This window comes from Rousettus aegyptiacus, unplaced genomic scaffold (genome assembly GCF_014176215.1).
Source record: "Rousettus aegyptiacus isolate mRouAeg1 unplaced genomic scaffold, mRouAeg1.p scaffold_m13_p_6, whole genome shotgun sequence".
NCBI classification, from domain to species: Eukaryota; Metazoa; Chordata; class Mammalia; order Chiroptera; family Pteropodidae; genus Rousettus; species Rousettus aegyptiacus.
In genome coordinates, this window is record NW_023416309.1 from 72,777,553 (window position 1) to 72,796,554 (window position 19,002).

Sequence of the window (19,002 nt, forward strand, 5' to 3'; positions counted from 1 at the left end):
TGTGTTTACTGTGTTATCTAAAACTATGTAACCAGAGATATAAGGCTATGGAAATTTAGCCAACATAGAAAACTATACTGCTAAAAAAAAAAAAAAAAAAAAAATGCTTTAATGATACATCTACAATCTTCTGAAGGTGAAATAAAGGCAGATAATTATGTACTCTGATACCAAATCTTCCTCCTATACTATGTCTCATATTGATGGAACATGAATCGCAAAAGTATCACAACTTTTACATCGGGCATTATCATACTGTATGATCTTCAGGTATCTAGCAACTGCCAAATCAACTCAATTGGGTATAAAACAACCTATCCAAAAATCCAAAATGCTTTATTTACAAAGAAACTACTCTATGTAAGAAAATCCATTTTATATATTGTCTTGTTAATAGTTGTAGAATGCACTGGAGTCTGGAAGTTCTTTTGGACCTCACTGTAGGTAATACATGCCCTTCTATCAAAATTCTTGGTAGACATTTACAGAATTTTTAACTTTTCAAAGTCAATCATAAATATGGTCTGCCTTTTGATCCTATCAAATTCTTTTTACTACCTTATGAAATGTCCAGAAACTTTTGACATCAGAAGTAACATTAAGCTTTAATTTTAAGTAATTAAATTTATCCCAGTGTGGTTTGAAATAAGAATAAAAATTTTGTGGATGTCATGAAAGCAACATCTAAGTTTTTACTGGTTTCTACGTAGTTTAAGTATTCTTTACCCAACTTCGATTTATTTAAGAGTCAAAACCCAACTAAAAAAGAACAGCTTCATAAGATTTAGCAACTTTTTCCAGGTCAACCTCTAACCATAGCAAGCCAAAAGTTTTCTCTATTCCTTATGACTTCCAATATTAAATAAATAATTTTAATAAAATTTCAGAAGGGGTATCAGTTCTTTTATTTCTCTTCAATACATGACTTAATGCTACATTTTACTCTACCAACTTCATGATTTCCTAAGTAGATTAAGAACAACACAATTTATCAGACAAGATAATTAGCCAGCAACTTGTGAGCGGGTTTCAGAGTAGGATTTTTTATATAACTGAGTAGCAGTTCTTATATTAGGTAAGTTTGTTCGAAAATATTTGAATACGTCTTCTACTAGCTTCTGGGATATTTTTGGCAAGTCAAATTTTCTGCTTTGTTTTCCAGTTGAGAAGGGCATAAAAGTCCCACAAAAAGAAACCAAAACTCCGAGCCTACAGACATAAATTCTGAACCAAGCGAACCCAACTCACCAGTTGGTAGAATCCACAGTATATATCACTTGATACTTCCCACCCCACCCGGGCTCAATTTCCGCATCTGTCAAAAGGCAATAACAGAATCAGGCACATCCACAGGGTGATGAGGTTCAAAAGAGATAGCAAGAGTGTTCTGAAATGTGTGAAAGCGCTACAGAAAGGGAATGTAATTATCGGTAGTGAAAGAAATCTTTCTTTTGCGAAACTTAAAGGGTTACTTCCTCGCTTACCATCAAAAAAGAGGCTACACAAGCAACCCAAACACGTTTGGTGACATTTCTCTGAACTCCAGAGGGGTGATTAGCAGTTAGGTGCGGAAAGACACGGGAATGCCATAAGAACCCAACGTGGGCTGCTTCCGCTCTTGTCCCCAGCGGGAGAGAAGCAAAGAGAGCTCAAATTCAACCTGGCTGCAAACAACCCTCCAAGGTAAAGAGAATTAAGGGGGAAGGGACGGGGGTGTGGGCAGGGGGGTTGGTTGGGCGCGCCGCTGCCACCTCAAACTGAGACACTCCTTGCGTCACCAGCGCCCCGGCCCACGGTGCCACGTACTGGCCTTGGTACCCCATGCCCGGACTTGAGCACAGCCTCCGGAGGTCGCCAAGCTCGCTCCCTTGCAGAGGCCCCTGGCAGACCACACCTCGGACCAGGGCGGCGAGGGAACAGTTAGAGCGGTTGGAACAGTTGCCCCCGGACTACCTGCCACAGAACCCAGCCCCAGCCCAGCCCAGAGGGGCCTCAGGCAGCCCCCGGGCCCGGCCGGCTCCCCAGGGACAGGCCTCAGCGCCGCCAGCCCGGCCCGGCACCCTTGGGAGAAGCCCCGAACCGCAGGCTCACCTCCAATGTGTCAAAAGCGCATGTTCGCCGCCACCCGACCAACGTCTCCGCTCTGCTGGCCTGGCCAGGCCCGCCCAGCCGCTCAGCTCCGCTCCGCGGCCCTGAGCTCCACTCCGCGTACCTCGGTGCCCAGCTCCTCCCCAACACGTCAGGGTCCGCCTGGGTGTCCGAGGCCATTCTGTGACGCGCGGGGGCGGGGCTCGAGCATGCGCGCGAGAGTGCGGGCGGCCCCGGCGGGGGCGTGGGGAGAATGGCGTCACAGGGGGCGGCGGCGGCCTCTGCGCAGGCGCTCCCGGGGCGCGTGGTGAGAGCGTTCGGCCGTCCGGCTTCCCCCGAAAGCGCTTCCCTTCGGGAAAGTGCCGCTCCAGTGGATGAGAACCCTGCCTCCTCGTTTTTTGGCTGTCGAGATCCTTCAAGTGTATGTTTCAGTGTTCCTGTTTATAAAATATATCTCGGCTCGAATTTCACCTCCGATCCGCCCCCCACCACCCAGTAGAATACCAGGGGTATTCTAGTACCTCTCATCACTCTCTCACGTGTTGTTTGTAGGGTACTTCCTATTGCTGAAATTTTATATTTCTTCTGTGTGCCTCAATAGAATGTAAGTTCCTTGAGAACTAGAACTTCTCATGCTTTTCTTATCCCTGCATGGCTTGGTCAGGACACAAAATGGACACTCAAATATTTGTTGAATGAATGCATTCGTTGAAAGAACCAAGGGAATACAAATATATCGATTTATATAATTTATATATCTAAGCATATATTACATAAATGTGTCTGTGTGTTCATCCTGGGGCCCCCAAGGAATGGAATCCATTTTATATACTATACATATTCCCCCTAGGGGACTTGGAGAGAGAAGGGGCAGGAGGGTGCAGGGAGTCTATCTCACAAAGGGGAGAAATACGAATGGACAGCTGCAATGTAATTCTGATGTAAGTGCCCTTGGGATTGGATTTGTAGGTTTTTTAGACACTAATGAAGACAAACATCAAGGTGAGAGCAAGGTGAAGCTGAAAGGTCTAGTTATATTTTTGAGGGCATGGTCATAAACAGGAACAATGCAAGGTAGATTGTGACAAGTATCCAAATCAATGAAAATCAGAGAAGTGAGTAATGGGGTTTGTGGGAAGGATGACACCTTGAGCTAGACTCTGAAGGATATAGGGTCGCAAAGATCATGATAATAATAATAGTAGTTCACTTTTGTTGTACCATTTGTATGTACTAGCAATTGTGCTAAAGGCTTGGTTTGCATAATTCACTCCTCACGGTGACCTTGTAAGATAGGTACTGTTATTATTCCCATGTCATAGATGAGGAAACTGAGACTCAGCAAGATGAAGTTTCCCAAGGTCACTCAATGAGAAAAAGGAAGACTCAAGACTCAAACCCACCTAGTCTGGACTGTCTGACTCCAGAAACCACACTATTAACTACTACTGTACTGCCTCTCAGGAAAGGGGACTATTAATAATAACTACCACTTATTGGGCTAGAGTATTGTGCTAAATGCTTTATATACATTTACTTCCTTCAATCTCACAAGTGGCTTCTAAGACTGAAATTATTACTTTCATTTTATATGTTGGAAAACTGAGGCCCAGAGGAGCTGGAGTTTAAACCCAAGCAGCTCTTAGTCCAAGCCCAGTGATCTAGGACATCATGGAAGTTCTTTTAGGCTCTGGGGCTCTGCTTCCCTGGCTGAAGATGTGCTCTGGCTGATGAGATCACAGGCAGAGAGGTAATTGGGCAAGGAGGTGCCAAGACTAGAACAGTCCCACCCCAAGAGGAAAAAATAAATAAAGACTGCAACTCTTGTCCCTGCCTCCTGGCTAAAGTCCTGAGAAACACAGTGAGTCACCTAATGGTAGGCCCTAAAGGAAATGTTGGTGTCATCTTCCAGGCTACCACCTCTCCCACCCAGCCTGCACCCAGAACTGGTGTTTGTCAGGACTGGTGTGTTAACTCCAGAGGTATCAAAGCCCTGTGCTAATCTCTTTCTTCTATATTGGTTGAGCATTCTCAGCAAACTTTGCCCTATCCCCTGCTTCCAGTATGCCCATCTAGGGAAAATAAAGTGGAAGTGAAGACTGAGGCAGGCTCTAAGGGGAATAGAAGTTACAAAATCAGCTTTATGAAGGTAGAAAAGGTGAGTGACAGTTGCCTTACCCTCTGCCTCCGTAAACTATTAGGAAGGGATTTTCTGAGGTGTGGGTCCCAGCACAAGGTCTTTCTTGGATAGAATCAAAGGAGTCAATGTTGTAACATTGACCTGAGAGCGTGCACAAGTATCCCAACATCTTCCCTGCCACAAACTCTGAGACTCGGGAAACAGAGGCCAGGTTCTACCTCTGGGGGATGTGGAGGTGGATCTGCTGCCTTAGGAAAGGTCTAGACACTACCTAATGAGGATGCTGGACTCCAGCCATGTCACACACTCACAAAAGGTGATGAGGTGCACATGGGCCTGCCATGAAAATTCTGAAGACATGGGGAATATGTATTGCTCTATTGAATCAGATGAGCAGACATCTCAAAATCAAAGGTTCCATTCAGCCTCATCTCTCCATATTTTTTTGACGAGTATTTTCTGCTAAACTTTAGGGGCATAGACCAGGCTGGGCAAGAAATTCCTAATGGCTAGCTGATTACTAATGGCCTGCTGGATAGGTCCACCAGATGCCCCACCACCACCTCCAGCTCTTTATGTCTAAACCCCAAATAGATCCTCAGCTTGTCCCAGTTGAAATTTTCAAAGTGATTTTCACATTTCTGCCAAGAGTGTCATCCTCCCCTAGTCACTAAGGTACAAAAGCTTCATCAAATCACTCTTAATCATTCCCTTCTACGGCTTTCATTTCACTCATGCGGTCACCAAACCCGAAATACTTTCCCTTCATAAACTCTCAAATAAATCCATCTCCCAGTATTTTCCCCCTGAATCTCCCCAGTCCAAAGTCCCCTATTTATCTGCCCCTCTCTTTCCAAACCTCTCTTCCTCTAATTTCTTGTTCCAAACCAGCAATCTACACAGCTATCAGAATAACCTTTCTAAAATCGCATGGGGCACAGAGTATCACTGGCTCTAAAACTTGTTTTGGTATCCCGTTGCCTTTGTGATAAAGTGCAATCTACAGAATCTGGCATTCAAGGCCTTCCAAAAGCAACTCCAACCCACTTCTACTGTCTGCTTCCTACAGTTCACCTACCTGGGTCTACCACTGCATGCCCCAAGTGGACAGTTCCCTTCCTCTCTGAACCTTTCATTGGCTCCCACTGCCCTGTGCACTATAGCTGGTCCCTAAAAGCTTGGCCAGCCTTCCTTCCTCAACCTTTTGAAGTCTCATTCATATGCCACCTCCTCCAGGAAGACTTCCCTAATATCTAAAGCCCCAAAGTGAGTGCTGCTTCCTCCAAGCTCAAGGAGAGCTCTGAATAGTTCACAGGAGACTTGCTAAACACAGCCTTTTGGTCACGGAGGAATCTGAGCTCCCCGCAGGAATCAAAGCTCACTGAGTGCAGGAACAATCTCGATTGTCTTAATATCCCCCAGCAACACACACTTAGCAAACACTTGTGTAATATGCTTCAGTGAAAGTGAAAGAATGAGTCATGGTCTTGGTGGCTGTAACCCCAAATGCAAGACTGCACTTTCTGGAAAATACCCCCAATTCTGAGAAAAATTACCATATAGAGAAAAGATTTTCACTGTTGTGGAAGGCTGAACTTAGGTAATACCAGGTGGTGAAGGGATTCAGGTCATGAACAATTATGACTTTTCTCTATCCTAAATCTTAAACCCAGTCTGTAACACCTACAATCCCCAAAGCAACATTTTTTACTTTCGTAATTAAAAAAAAAAAAAGATTATAATAGTTTTTTTTTTTTTTAATTTAAGAAGTTATACACCTATACCTTGAGGTGAGAAGTGGTTTTATAAAGTCTGTCATTCGTCAGGTACGAGTTTAGTTCTTGCTTTGTTCTAGGCCTTAGGGATTCAACCAGATAACTCTCAACTCACTCTCAACCCTATCCCCATGGAGCTTATATTCTAATGGAGAAGACGGACAATAAGCAAATAGACATGTTTATTTCTGTCAGATCATGACAAGTGCTATAAAGAAACATACCAGAGTAAGAAGATAAGGTGCGGCAGGGGCTACTCCCTGTCTGAAAATGGGGTTTAATAATCATGGGATTCTTTTCCTCTGTAAAAAATTGTCAAGGCCCTTAAAATACAGTTGTGCCTCATTTTGTGCTTTGTTTTATTGCACTTCACAGATGTTGCATTTTTTACAAATTGAAGCCAAGGCCCTCCACCACCAAAAAGATTATGACACATTTTATTGCAATGGCCTGGAAATGAATCTGAAATATCTCTGAAGTAAAGAGCTTCTATATAAAATACAACAGAGATGTGAAATTAAGAATGTAAAAATATATGCAAATGCCTTAAATAGAGAAGTTTATCTTATTATCATAGTGCCTGGCAGACAGTGGTCATTCAGTAGATTTTGGTTGAATGAATGACTTGCTAGGTGGTCTACAGAACGCCATAGCTTTCAACCAGATGATAAATATCCCCCCTCAGGATAAGGAATGGTAACCAGTTCATGTTTGATTTAAAAATGCCCACTTCTGGTTGGTCCCTGACTCTTGATCTAGCCAACCACGAACTGCCCAGCCTAGGGTATCCTTGTGCCCCCTTGAAGGGAAAAGAAAGTCCCATTTGTTGTCTTTATTGCATCCTCAGTAACTTCGTGAAAAAATAATGCTCATCAGCTACCCAAAGCAACTCAGACTCTCAACCTAGCTCTTCTGTCAGTATTTGTCCCCTAAATTTCAAACTCCAGTTGGCTGTAAGTCAACAGAAAGGCAAGAATTAGGTAAAATAAATTTGCTATGATGTATTTTAGGTTTGAAACCTCCTTGCTGTTTTTTCCCTTTTCCCTTGTGTCTCTCTGAGAATGTAGCCTGCTTCTGGCCCTAGGACCTCTTATCAATAGGGTGCTTCACCCTCTGCAAGTTTCCAGGTGTAGCTCACTGAAAAGGGCTCTTGCAGGTGAGAAAAATGAGGACAATTTAGGTTGAGGCTGTTTGCTGGCACCTGGAAGGAGAGGACCCTTATCTTCATCAGGGGTGCGGGGGTGTAAACTGAGATTTTGAGAGTCTCTGATTAGCCTTTTTTTTTTTACCCCTTACTGATGGAACCTGATATCCTGCCATGCTCCCATGAAGCTCTTGGAGCTACCCCAGTTTCTTCCTCAACAGCTCACCTGAAGTGTGGGCTTCCTCCTATTCTGGAACTGTTTATAGCTTCTTGGTGGTCTTCCTGCCTTCAAAGTCTGCACTCCCCTAAGCTTCAGCCTTCACTGTCGGCTCTAGTCCCCACCCCAGCCCCTTGACAGTCACTATCCACACCCCAGAGTGACAGCTACCTCCACAGAAAAGGATGGCATGACACTGTCAATTGCTAATTTGGTTCACACCTGGCAACCCCAAGGGCTGTTGACACCACATCTACATAAACAGTGTGACAATCCCTGGACAAAGGCAATATCTGCTCACATGACTTTACACAGACAAGGTGGTACCGGTTTTACCTTCTCTCAACCCACTCTAATGAAATGACAGGGCTTAAAAGAAATGGAATGTTTCTTACCAACCTGAGCCAATTGATTGTATCGGGCAATTTCAGCCAAATTCACATTACCAGGTAAGCCAGTGAGTCAAAGTTACTGGGACTGAAAGATCATGTGTTCAATTACTTGGCAAATATTATTGAGTGTCTTGCTCTATTCTAGGACCCAGGGATAGAGCAATTAACAAAAAAGTTTACAGAAAAGATGGAAAATAGAGGGGAAACACAAAATAAAGAAACACTACTATGTTAGTCAATGATAAGTACTGATGAGAAAAAAATTAGCCAGGACTTCTCACTATTTCATATTTAGGGTGACATTTAGGGCAGCACCTAGCATGTAGTAGGCACTTAATATTTGTTGGACGAATAAAAAACTTATAATAAATGTTTTTTAAGTTTGAAATATTTTCATTGTTCTCCTCCACTGCTGCTTTCTTTCTTTCATCAAAGCACTTATAGCATTTAGAACTCTAATATAGAACTCCCCCATTAAAAAACTGAGCAACTAAAAGCAATTAACACGAGTTTAAAAATACAAGCAGCAAACAAACACACCATATTCCACCTTGCTTCAAATCAAAACCATTCCAGGTAGAACAGCAGAGATTCCATATTTCATTCAAAAATGTATGAGATTTTAAAACATTAGACTACAGAGAGCAGGCACAAGCACAGAGGAAGCAGCACTCGCCTGTAATAGTGCCAAGGGAATGTCATTAGGCGTGAGTTTTCCTGGTAGGCAGTTTACCTGCATGAATCAAAAACTTAAAATGTGTAACACCGGTGATTCAGCCTCTACTAGGAATTTATCTGAAGAGAAATAAGAATGTATCCAAACAACGAAGAGAGATAATTTCCTCAAAATTCTTCGCAAATTATTTTCCTTGGCTTTAAGAACTTTTTAAAATCCAGCCTTTCATCCAAGTCACTCCAGCAGATACAAGAGTGATATGGACACTTTGGTTATCAGTGAGCTTTAATAGGAGCATTCCCAATTCTGCAGCATAGATCATAAGAATTAATTCCTTCTGTAATCACTCCCTAATTGGCCAATCTGATGTTATTCCCTCCTGTAAGTATATATATGCTGGTTCTACAGATGTAAAGTTTCCACCCTACAATTTTTCAGCGTCACATCTTCTAAACACCTGTTAACTGACAACATGGTAATTGGGACTCTGAGTGGTAGAACTACCTGTAATGTAGGGATTGCTTCTGTGGGGGTCACTTGTCTGGTGACTGTTGTCTAAGGGGAACAATTCCCCGATCATTTATAATTATGACCTAATATGGTAAATTACAGTCCATGGGATCTCAGAGGAAATTTCACACTCGTTGTCATCAATTCATGTGTACTACAACACAGGTCTCGAGGTCCACTTTGAAAATCACAACAAGGGCATTGTGGCCTCTAGATGGAAGATATTTTCTGCTCAAAATTAGGAGATTGGGCTTTGTTCAAAAGTGCCCATTCCCCAGAGGCCAATTTTGATTCATAAATGCAGAAATGAAACTTTCGGGTTTCTTGATAATCACAGTAGAAACATCCCTTCTATGAAAAGAAGCATCCCTTTAAAGGGGAACAGGCCGGGCAGAAGAGAAGACAGTAATTTAAGTGCTGAAATCAGGGTATGGGGGAAGCAGGAGAGCCCTTTCTCCAAGTATATTGCTGTCTCGACAGTTTTCTAAAGTCGTGTTGACAGGATGGTTACTAAAACCCTGATTAAGGATATTAGAGGAAGCAGTGTGAAAGCAAGAGGCCCAGACACGTAGAGAAGGTGATCAAAGGTGGAAGATCCACCTTCCACCCCCAGCAATGGCTGGGTCCTACCCCTCCTCAGGGCTCCCCACCCTGGTGTGAGAAACCAGTCACACCTCTGCCTACTGCTGTTCCCTCCCACTGCCTTAGGAATTCAGCTGTTTGTTCTTCTCAGCCAAATCAGCCCATCGCAGGTGATTTTACTTATTACTTCCCTTCTCTGAGCCTCAGTTTTTTCATCTATAAAATGCGTAGGTTGAACCAGATGATACTGTTGAACAGTTCTCATCAGTCAGGACCTACCCTGTATCTAGATACCAAACACCCTTCTGGGGGCACTGAGGAGCCCTGCCTCTCCCTGGCCATTTTGCCCAATGTGATGGCAGGGTCAGCCCTCTCCTAAATAGGTGGAGTGGTAGATGACCAAGGACCATCTCATTCATGCCAACAATCCTTTGCTATTTCCTGGGGAATTGCTGAACTTGCAGAATGAACCAACTTCAAGCGTACGTACGTAATGTCTGGTGTATTTGTTTGCTGTGGTTGCCATAACAAAGCACCACAGGCTTAGTGGCTCAAAACAATACAAATTTATTTATTCTCTTACAGTTCTGGTGGTCAGATGTCCAAAGTGAGACAGAGCTAAAATCGAACCCTGTTGGGAGGGTAGGTTCTTTCCGGAAGTTCCTAGGGGAAAATCAGTTTCTTGCCACTTTCAGCTTCTAGAGTCCACAGTGGTCCTTTCCTCATAGCTGCATTGCTCCAATAGCTGCTTCTGTTATCACATTGCCTTCTCTGACTTTGACCCTCCTGCCTCCCTCTTACAAAGACCCCTTTGATCACATTGGGCCTGCCCAGATAATCCAGCCAAGCAGGCTAGAAGTAATAGGTTTATTCTCTGGAAAAACTAAACCAGAGAAGATTCAGAACTGGGGACACTGGGCATACCAGAAGGCAAGGCTAAGTCACTACATTATAAAGGGAAGCAGGATAGAGTGAGGAGGAATTCTTCAAAGATTACAAATTAAATGATGAAATCTCAGCTTTCTTCCCCTGATGGCCTCCCAGAATGCTGGCAGCCTGGTTTGTAGCCTCCAGGCAGGAGATCAGAGTTTTTCTCAACAGAATAATCTCCCCATCTCCAGATCCTTAACTTATTCACACTTGCAAAGTCCTTTTTTGTCATATAAGGTAACATACACAGGTTCTGGGGGTAAGGACAAGGACCTCTTTGGGGAGCTATTATGCTGCCTGCCATATCTGATGTTCCAATTTACTTCTTTCACAATATTTGCCATTTCTGAATATCATCTTTGAATTTTTCACCTCAAACGCGTTTTTATCTCAAAAGTTTATGATTTAAATTCATTAAAAAATGAATTTAAATCATACATTAGCCTTATCCTAAACAATCTTATCTATGAAATCATGAAATTGATTGCTGGTCATTTTTCCCTACTATTCCACAAAATAAATACATAATTGAAAATGTAAAAGGTTCATCTCTGTACCATATAACATCACTTTCCATTCTACCAATAGCATACAGACCATCCTTTGAGGAACAGAAATAGAATCCAGCCTCCTGATTTTACAGAAATGGGTAATTTGTCCAAAAATGCACAGCAGCAAAGAGCAAAACTCCAGCTACATCCACTTGAAAGTATGTCAGCTTTTTCTTAATAACATCCCTACATTGGTGATTCATACAATCTAGAGCTCAGTTCCCCTTCGGTTACACTCATGGATATTTAATATTTGAAAAATGGAGGTTCCTATTGCTTCCCATGTCAACCAACATTCATGCATCCTACTTATCCGTGTTAAAACAGTTGCCTGTTTATCCGACACACATCTGGACAGCATCCAAGCCCTTAAAAAGAATGAACTGAAAAGGGAGGTCTGTGGCTAGTGGTGACTTTGTACCTATGCCCCTTGGCTTCTGTCCCGGCTGTAGACTGAACTTTGAAAAACACTTTTGAGAAGATAGAGTTCCTACACAGTACATGGGATGATATAATCGTCCTTCTCTTACATAACAATAGGCATGCCATAAAAATTGCTTTCATATATTGGATACTTAGTATGGGACAGGCCTTATGACAAGCTCTTTACGCACATCCAGTCACAACAATATTAGGAAATAGCTCAGAGAGGTTAAGCAACTTGTCCAGGATCACGCAGTCAGTGTGACAAAGTCTTTATTCATAGAACCTCAGAAGATACCATAGAACTTATAAATCCACCTGAGATGAGGAATAACAACAAGGAAATCAGAAAGATTGAGCAAGCTGCCCAAGGACACAGTGGAAGACTGAGGGACAAAATTCAAGTTTTGACTCTTAGAACAGTTTGTCCCTTCAGATTTCTTCTCTTTTAAGCTATTATTTTCTTGAATGATTTCTTCAGATGCCTGTCTGATCTGCTTCTTTATTCTCATCATTCTAAACATGACTCATTGCTGATACTTTTGCCCCTCATCATGTTTCTCTAATCAAAACCTGTGGAGGAATATAATAAGCATCTCAGAGGGACCCTTCTTCTCTCCCTCTGACCCACAGAAAAAAGACAGAAAGTGCTAGAAAATCTCCATGAGTCTGTATTCATTAATTTTGGATTAGTAATAATTTAACCAGAAAAGCATTAAAGTTTATCTTTATCCTTTCCCCACAAAAAAAGAGATTGCTAAGCAGATACACAGTAGAAACAAGGTTAAATGGCTTCATGATTAAAAGAAACTTGTAAATTAAAATTTTACTCAATAAGAACCTGAATATCCAACAATAAGGTATTGACTAAATAAATGATCATATATCCACACAATGGAATACCACATAGCCACTAATGATGATGTCATAGAACAATGTATAATAATAGAACGAATTATGATTTAGTAAGTCAAAAGCATGAATACAAAATAAAATGACTCTGCTTTTATTTTTATATGGACATACCCACAGAATAAAAGACTGGAAGGATATATTTATAACTGGTGGCTATCTCTGGGTGATCTATATTTTTTTTTTGTCTCGATCTGTTTTTTCCAAATATTCTACAGAAAAGTTCTATGGATTACTTTTATAATCCAAGAAAGGAAAAAAATCATTAAAAATTTTAGATGTAGTCATTAAGAATTGCTATTTTCTGAAGCCTGTGCTCTGAGACTGCATTTACAAGAAAATAAGGGATTGACCTTAAACTTCTTTACAGAGCTGGCTATACATTGAAAATTTAAGAATTATCCTACCCCAGCAGAAAAATGAGTGATGGATATAAATAAGTGATTCATAAAAGGCACACAAATGGCCAAAAAACACATAAAAAGAACATATTATTAACTTCTAAAAATGTAAATTAAAATGACAGAGATATCACTTTTTATTTATCAAATTAGAAAAGTTTAAAACAAATGATAATGCCCAGTGCTGGCAAAAGTGTGAGGAAGCCAATGCTCTTGGACAATGCTGGTTGAAATGAAAATGCTATAACCATCTCAGTTACCACAATGGATTGAATACATGTATCATTACTTCCTTCTGAAATGGCACAAAAAAAAAGACATGGTAAGTATTTTAAAAGAGTGAACACCACAAGGACAGAGAACAGAAGAGGAGGCAACAGTGGACAAGAGATGTCAACAGAATCTTGGAAGGTGGAAACTGAATGGCAGCTAATGGGTGGATTAGGGAAGACTGCAAACTTAATGCCAACCAGAAGGAAGCAGTGCTGTGCCTCTGAACCCCAGAAAGACTCAGGAATTAGAGGTGCTAGCTACATCAGAAGGCAGGGTTGGGTGGGGCTAAAAATAGGAAGTATGATGTATTTACAAAGCATTTAGACATGGCCTTCACAGCCGGGGCAATTGACAAACCAAGGCATTTATCTCTCTCCCACACAAGCAAGAGGAAGAGGTTTATCTTCTGGAGAAACTAAACCAGAGAAGCTTCACATCTGGGGACATGGGCATATAGAGGGCAAGGCTAAATTACTACACTCTAAAGATCAGAGAAGCAGGATAGAGGGAAGGGGGATTCTTCAAAGACTACATGTTAAGTGATGAGACCCTAGCTTCCTTCCCCAATGGCCTCCAAGAATTCTGGCAACCTAGCCTGTAGTATCCAGGCAGGAGACCAGGGTGTTTTACACAAAAGAACTCAACAGGCTCCAGAGAGGTCTCCCAACCACAAGGCCTGGTATGCCCCCTTGATTACCCCACAGAGAGGCCAAACAGCCAACAAGCACCCCATCCCAAATACACTGAGAGAGAGAGAGAGAGAGAACTTCCAACTAGCATCTAGCTCCTTGATCATAAAAATGAACATTCATCAAGGAACTAAATATTTATGAAAGCCTCCAATGTGAAAGATACCATAAAAGAAATTCAAGAATAATAAATACAATGCGGGGAGCAGAAGCAAGCTAGAAAAAGAAAAACTTTAATATCATTAGAGAAATAAAGATATATCCATGAAACAAGAACATGAGGCTACAAAAGGAGGGAGAACAAGAGTATTTTTTTAATGAGGGTTAAAATGAAACTATTCAGTTGAAGAACATGACCATAAAATTGACAAAATCTCCCCAAAAGTAGAACAAAAAAATATTTCCCAAATAAGCAATTAAAAGGAAGAAAATGAGAGGATAAACCCAAAAGTCCAACATCAAAATATGAGGAGTTCCAGAAAGAGGGATCAGAAAACAAGAAGAGGAATAAATTATTTTTAAGATAATTATAATTCAAGAAATTTTTTCAGAATTGAATATGAGTACTTTGATAGAAAGGGTCTCCTGAGTGTACAGCACCATAAATGAAAAAATACCCACCAAGGAAATTTCAGAACCCCAGGGATAAAGAGAGAATCTTAAAAATGTCCATAGACATAAAACCAAGTCGCAAAGATCAAGAATCAGAATAACATAGGATTTCTCAACAATAAACTAGAAGCTTGAAGACAATGAAGTATTGCCTTTAAAACTGCAAGGGAAGGTCTACACCCACACTACCCTGAACAAGCCTGATATTGGAAGATAAGCAAGGTTGGGCTTGGATAGTACTTGGGTGGGAGACCACCTAGGAAGACCATGTGCTGTAGGTGTAAAAACTAAACAAAAAAATAAGGAATTGTAAACTTGCAATCTGTGGGGTCAACCAAGGGTTTGCCTCACCTAAACAAACAAACAAATAAATAAATAAAATTGCAAGGGAAAATTATTTTCAACCCAGTATTCTAAATCTAGCCAGACCCTAGCCAGACCCTTAAACAAGTATAAGGATAAAATACAGGCTGTTTTCAAACAGTAAAAAACTCAAAAATTTTTCTTATGTATTAGATAAGGTATGCCACCAAAATAAGGAAGTAAACAAAAAAGAAAATGTGGGATCCCCATAAAAGGACATACCCTATATGATTCTTCTCAAAATCATAGAGATAGAAAGTAAAAGGGTGCTGTCAGGGGCTGGGCAGTTAATGTCTAATGGGTACAAAGCTTCAGTTTGGGAAGAAAAAGTTTCTAGAGATGGATGGTGGTGATGGTTGCATAACAGTGTGAATGTATTTAATGCCAATGAGCTGAGCTCTTAAAAAAGGTTAAAATAATAAACTTTTCATTATGTGTATTTTATCACAATTTAAAAAAATGTAAAATGGCAAAAAAAAAAAATTGGGATCAGAGAAGAAGAGAATCACACAGGAGAGGGAAAAAGGAATTCCTAAGCCGATGTTAGGGATGAGCCCGGACACCGCTGAGCAGCAGGACAAGAGAACCACCGGCCCAGACTGGAGCAGGAGGATGAGGCTACAGGGAGATGTGCCTGAGGAATAAAAGAAAGAAAAGAAGATAGAAACTGAGAAATTATCTGATATGTCTATCACATTACCAGGAATTTAATTTAAGATTCAGTGATATGTATATAAAAATTAAGGAAATGAAAAACCGAGACAACTATCAACTCTAAGGGGGAGAAATAGGCAAAGAAAAGGCAATAAAATAATAATAATAATAATAATGCCATGTAGCTCAGAAAACAATGCTTACATATATAACATAAACATGAATATTGATTCAACCAAAATTTGTGTTATAATCATAGTAAGAAGATGGGGAACGATAACGTGGACAGTGTGATGTAACAGTGCTACATTACCTTTCATAATAAGAAATCAATAGATAAGGACAAAAATAGAAAAAATAGTCATATAGGTACTTTATTTAGAAATAGAAACTAAGGTAATTGAAAATGTTTGTCTCTGACAGGGAGAACTTCGTAATGCGAGGTAGGACAGGGAATTGCTATTTTTCATTGTAAGCTTTGTGTTGTTTTAATAAAAGTGGATATGAAATGTAAAATAATAAAGTGGTGTGACACTTATTAGAAAAACCTGGGAAAATGAATCAAAACTATAAATATATGTATAACTTTTTACCCAGAAATTAACTTGTAAGAATTGATCCTATGGAAATAATGATTATATGCAAAGATGTATGTTCAATGATGTTTACTGTGGCATTGATTATTATTACACCAATAAGTTGGAAACAACCTAAACACCCATCAGTAAGAGACTGGTTTAATAAATTATGGTACATCCCTGTACTGAAATGCTATGTAGCTGTTAAGAAAGACAAGGTGGATATTTATAAATTAATGTGAGATGATACTCAAGAGGTTTATTAAAAGAAAAAGCTTACAGAATAGTGAGCAGAGTTTGACATAAAAATATTTGTTTTAAAAGTCTACAAGTCTAGTTTATTTCCAAATATATTAAAAAAAAAAACTCCTACAACTCAACAAAAAGAAAAAACCCAAATGACTCAATTAAAAAATGGGCAAAGGACTTGAATAGTCATTTTGCCAAAGAAGATACACAAATGACTAATAAGCACATGAAAAGATGCTCCACACCATTAATCATTAGGGAAATGCAAATCAAAATACAATGAGATACCACTGCATACCCGTTAGGATGGCTACTATCAAAGAAAGAAAAAGAAAGAAAGAAAGAAAGAAAGAAAGAAAGAAAGAAAGAAAGAAAGAAAGAAAGAAAGAAAGAAAGAAAGAAAGAAAGAAAAAGAAAAGAAAATTACAAGTGTTGGTGAACACTTGGAACCTTTGTGCAGTGCTGGTAAGAATGTAAATGGTGCAGCCACTATGGAAAACAGTATGAAGTTTCCTCAAAAAATTAAAAATAGAATTACCATATGATCCAGCAAATCTACTTGTGAGTATATACCCAAAAGAATTCAAAGAACTCAAACAGATATATTTGCACACCAATGTTCATAGCAGCATTATTCACAATAGCTAAAGAGTAGAACAATCCAAATGTCCATCAACAGATGAGTGGATAAACAAAATACGATGTATACATACAATGGAATATTATTCAGCCTTAAAAAGGAAGGAAATTCTGACACTTGCTACAACACAAGTAAACCCTGAAGACATTTTGTTAAGCAAAATAAGGCAGTCACAAAAAGACAAATATTGTATGATTCCACTTATATAAGGTACCTAAAGTGGACAGATTCATAGGGACAGAAAGTAGATTGGTGGTCATCTGGGCCTGGGTAAAGAGGAGAATGGGGAGTTATTGTTTAATGAGTATAGAGTTTCTCTTTAGGAAGATGAAAAAGTTCTAGAGGTAGATGATAGTGATGAACTATACACTCACTAATGGTAAATTTTATGTTATATATATTATACCACAATAAAAAAAATTGTTAATTGTTTTAGTCTAAAAGTCTATACACCAATGTGTTGACAGTTATCTTCAGAAATGGAATTATATAAAACTTTTCACTTTCTCTGCATTGTTTGGATTTTTTCAACTATCATATTATCATTATCATTAAAAAGAGTCTAGTTCCATTTAGAATGAAATAAAAGTAAGCTCAAACCCTGAAGAATACCATCTCTCAGTTAACAAAACACTTTCACAATCATTGAGCTACTTAAGCATTACAAAAATCTCACAAAAGAGGGATATTTTGCCATTTTGTAGATGAGGAAACAGGTTCAAAGGAAAGGGAAGTGACTTGTCCTGAAGTAAAATAAGGAGCCAGAACTTAATCATAAACCCCTAACTTGGTCAGCTCAGTGCAATTTCAAGCCTCACACCAACCATGTCTCAGTCAGACTCAGATAAACCTGTCTGAATTTAGAGAGGTTGAAGACCTCTCTGCAACCTGGGCAACCCAGGAAATGGAAAATCACATCAAGCTGATGAGATCTCGGAGAGATGTGGACAATGGGATTTTTGGAAGCCACCAAAGCAAATACCTGGTGTCACCCCCACAAGGACATAACCAATTTCACAAACTAACCTTAGCCTTTGACAGTCCCCTACTGCATGAACAGACAGGGTCCTCAGACCATCAGGAGGCCCCCACTCTGGTGTGTCTCAGGCTGGCCCTCACCTTGCCCAGACTTTCTCTGAGCAGACCCCCCACTACCCCAGTGTACCTGGTCCCGTGTCCCAGGCCTCACTGATCTGGTCAACAGCGGCACACAGGGGCCAGCTCCAAACCAGCTGAAACGAAGTAGATGTCAACAGGAAGCATGAGAATCACCTTCTCACAAAAGAGGCACAAGGACAGGAAGTGGGTTTGGGCCAGGAAGGCTGAGGCCTGCCTTCTAGAAGTGAGGCAACCCTGCCAGCCTCATTACTCAGCTGGAGTTGAGCAAGACTTCAGTGCTAGGGATGGGGAAAAAGAAATTCAAGTCCTAACTCTTTAGCCAGGCTTTCAAGAGCCCCCATTTCCACTGCAGGCATGTATATTCTGTCCCTGAATTTGAAGAGAAAGGGCAAAGGGAGGAGCTGTCACTTATTAAAGGAAGGAGATGCACAGACCCTGGCATAAGCGCACACGTGGTACTTAAGAGAATAAGCAAAGTCAGATAGCCTCCACCTACCACATTTAGCTGCAAGGCCTTGAATGAGTTGCTTTGTATCTCTGAGTCTCATTTTAGACCCGCACTGACCTCATAGCATGGTTTAGGCTTAAATGAGATAACGTGTGTAATAGGCTTTATATAGTCCCATTTGTCAATCTTTAACAGTTGATGGTATTCCTCCTCCTTTCTGCTTCTCCAAATCCATCCCATTCCTTCAGTCTTTATCAGATCAGACTACCTCATCTAAAGAGTCACCCTAAACACCTGTCACCTCCACAGTGTCATTTAGGCTCACCATATAGGAAAAGAACTACTGTTAACCGCTGCTGAGACTCTTCATTGATGATTCCTTTCCAGGGTAGGGGTAGGGGTACTATGAATTTGTCTCTGTATCCCCAGGAGCATAGTAATAGAAGTTAGTCTTAAAGTGTTCTTGGACCTTCGAGATGCTATGGAAACACCAACATATTTAAAGCATCAACTCAGATACCTGGGTTGAAGACGCCATAGCAATGAGGCTGAAGTTGTACAGGCTGTGGCAAAGCCTTGCATGAGGGCAGGGCCAGGGTGATCCTTGGCTCCTCTTAGCTACTCCTAAATCCCCTA

General features: G+C 40.6%; 1 protein-coding gene across 5 annotated transcripts in view; it reads right to left on the reverse strand.

Moving 5' to 3' along the window:
* The window catches only part of NDEL1 (nudE neurodevelopment protein 1 like 1), a 95,630-nt gene extending 77,575 nt beyond the window's left edge, over positions 1-18,055 (reverse strand). The window contains exons 1-2 of one of the 5 annotated variants that reach the window (XM_016154701.2): positions 2,092-2,219; positions 1,249-1,315 (exon numbers count right to left, since the gene is read on the reverse strand). The gene's annotated coding sequence lies outside the window, so the exon portion shown is untranslated. Of the gene's footprint in view, positions 1-1,248; positions 1,316-2,091; positions 2,260-17,964 lie in introns of those variants that run through there. The other 4 variants (XM_036223078.1, XM_016154703.2, XM_016154699.2 and 1 more) reach the window with 4 other exon arrangements.
* Positions 18,056-19,002: the final 947 nt, after the last annotated feature.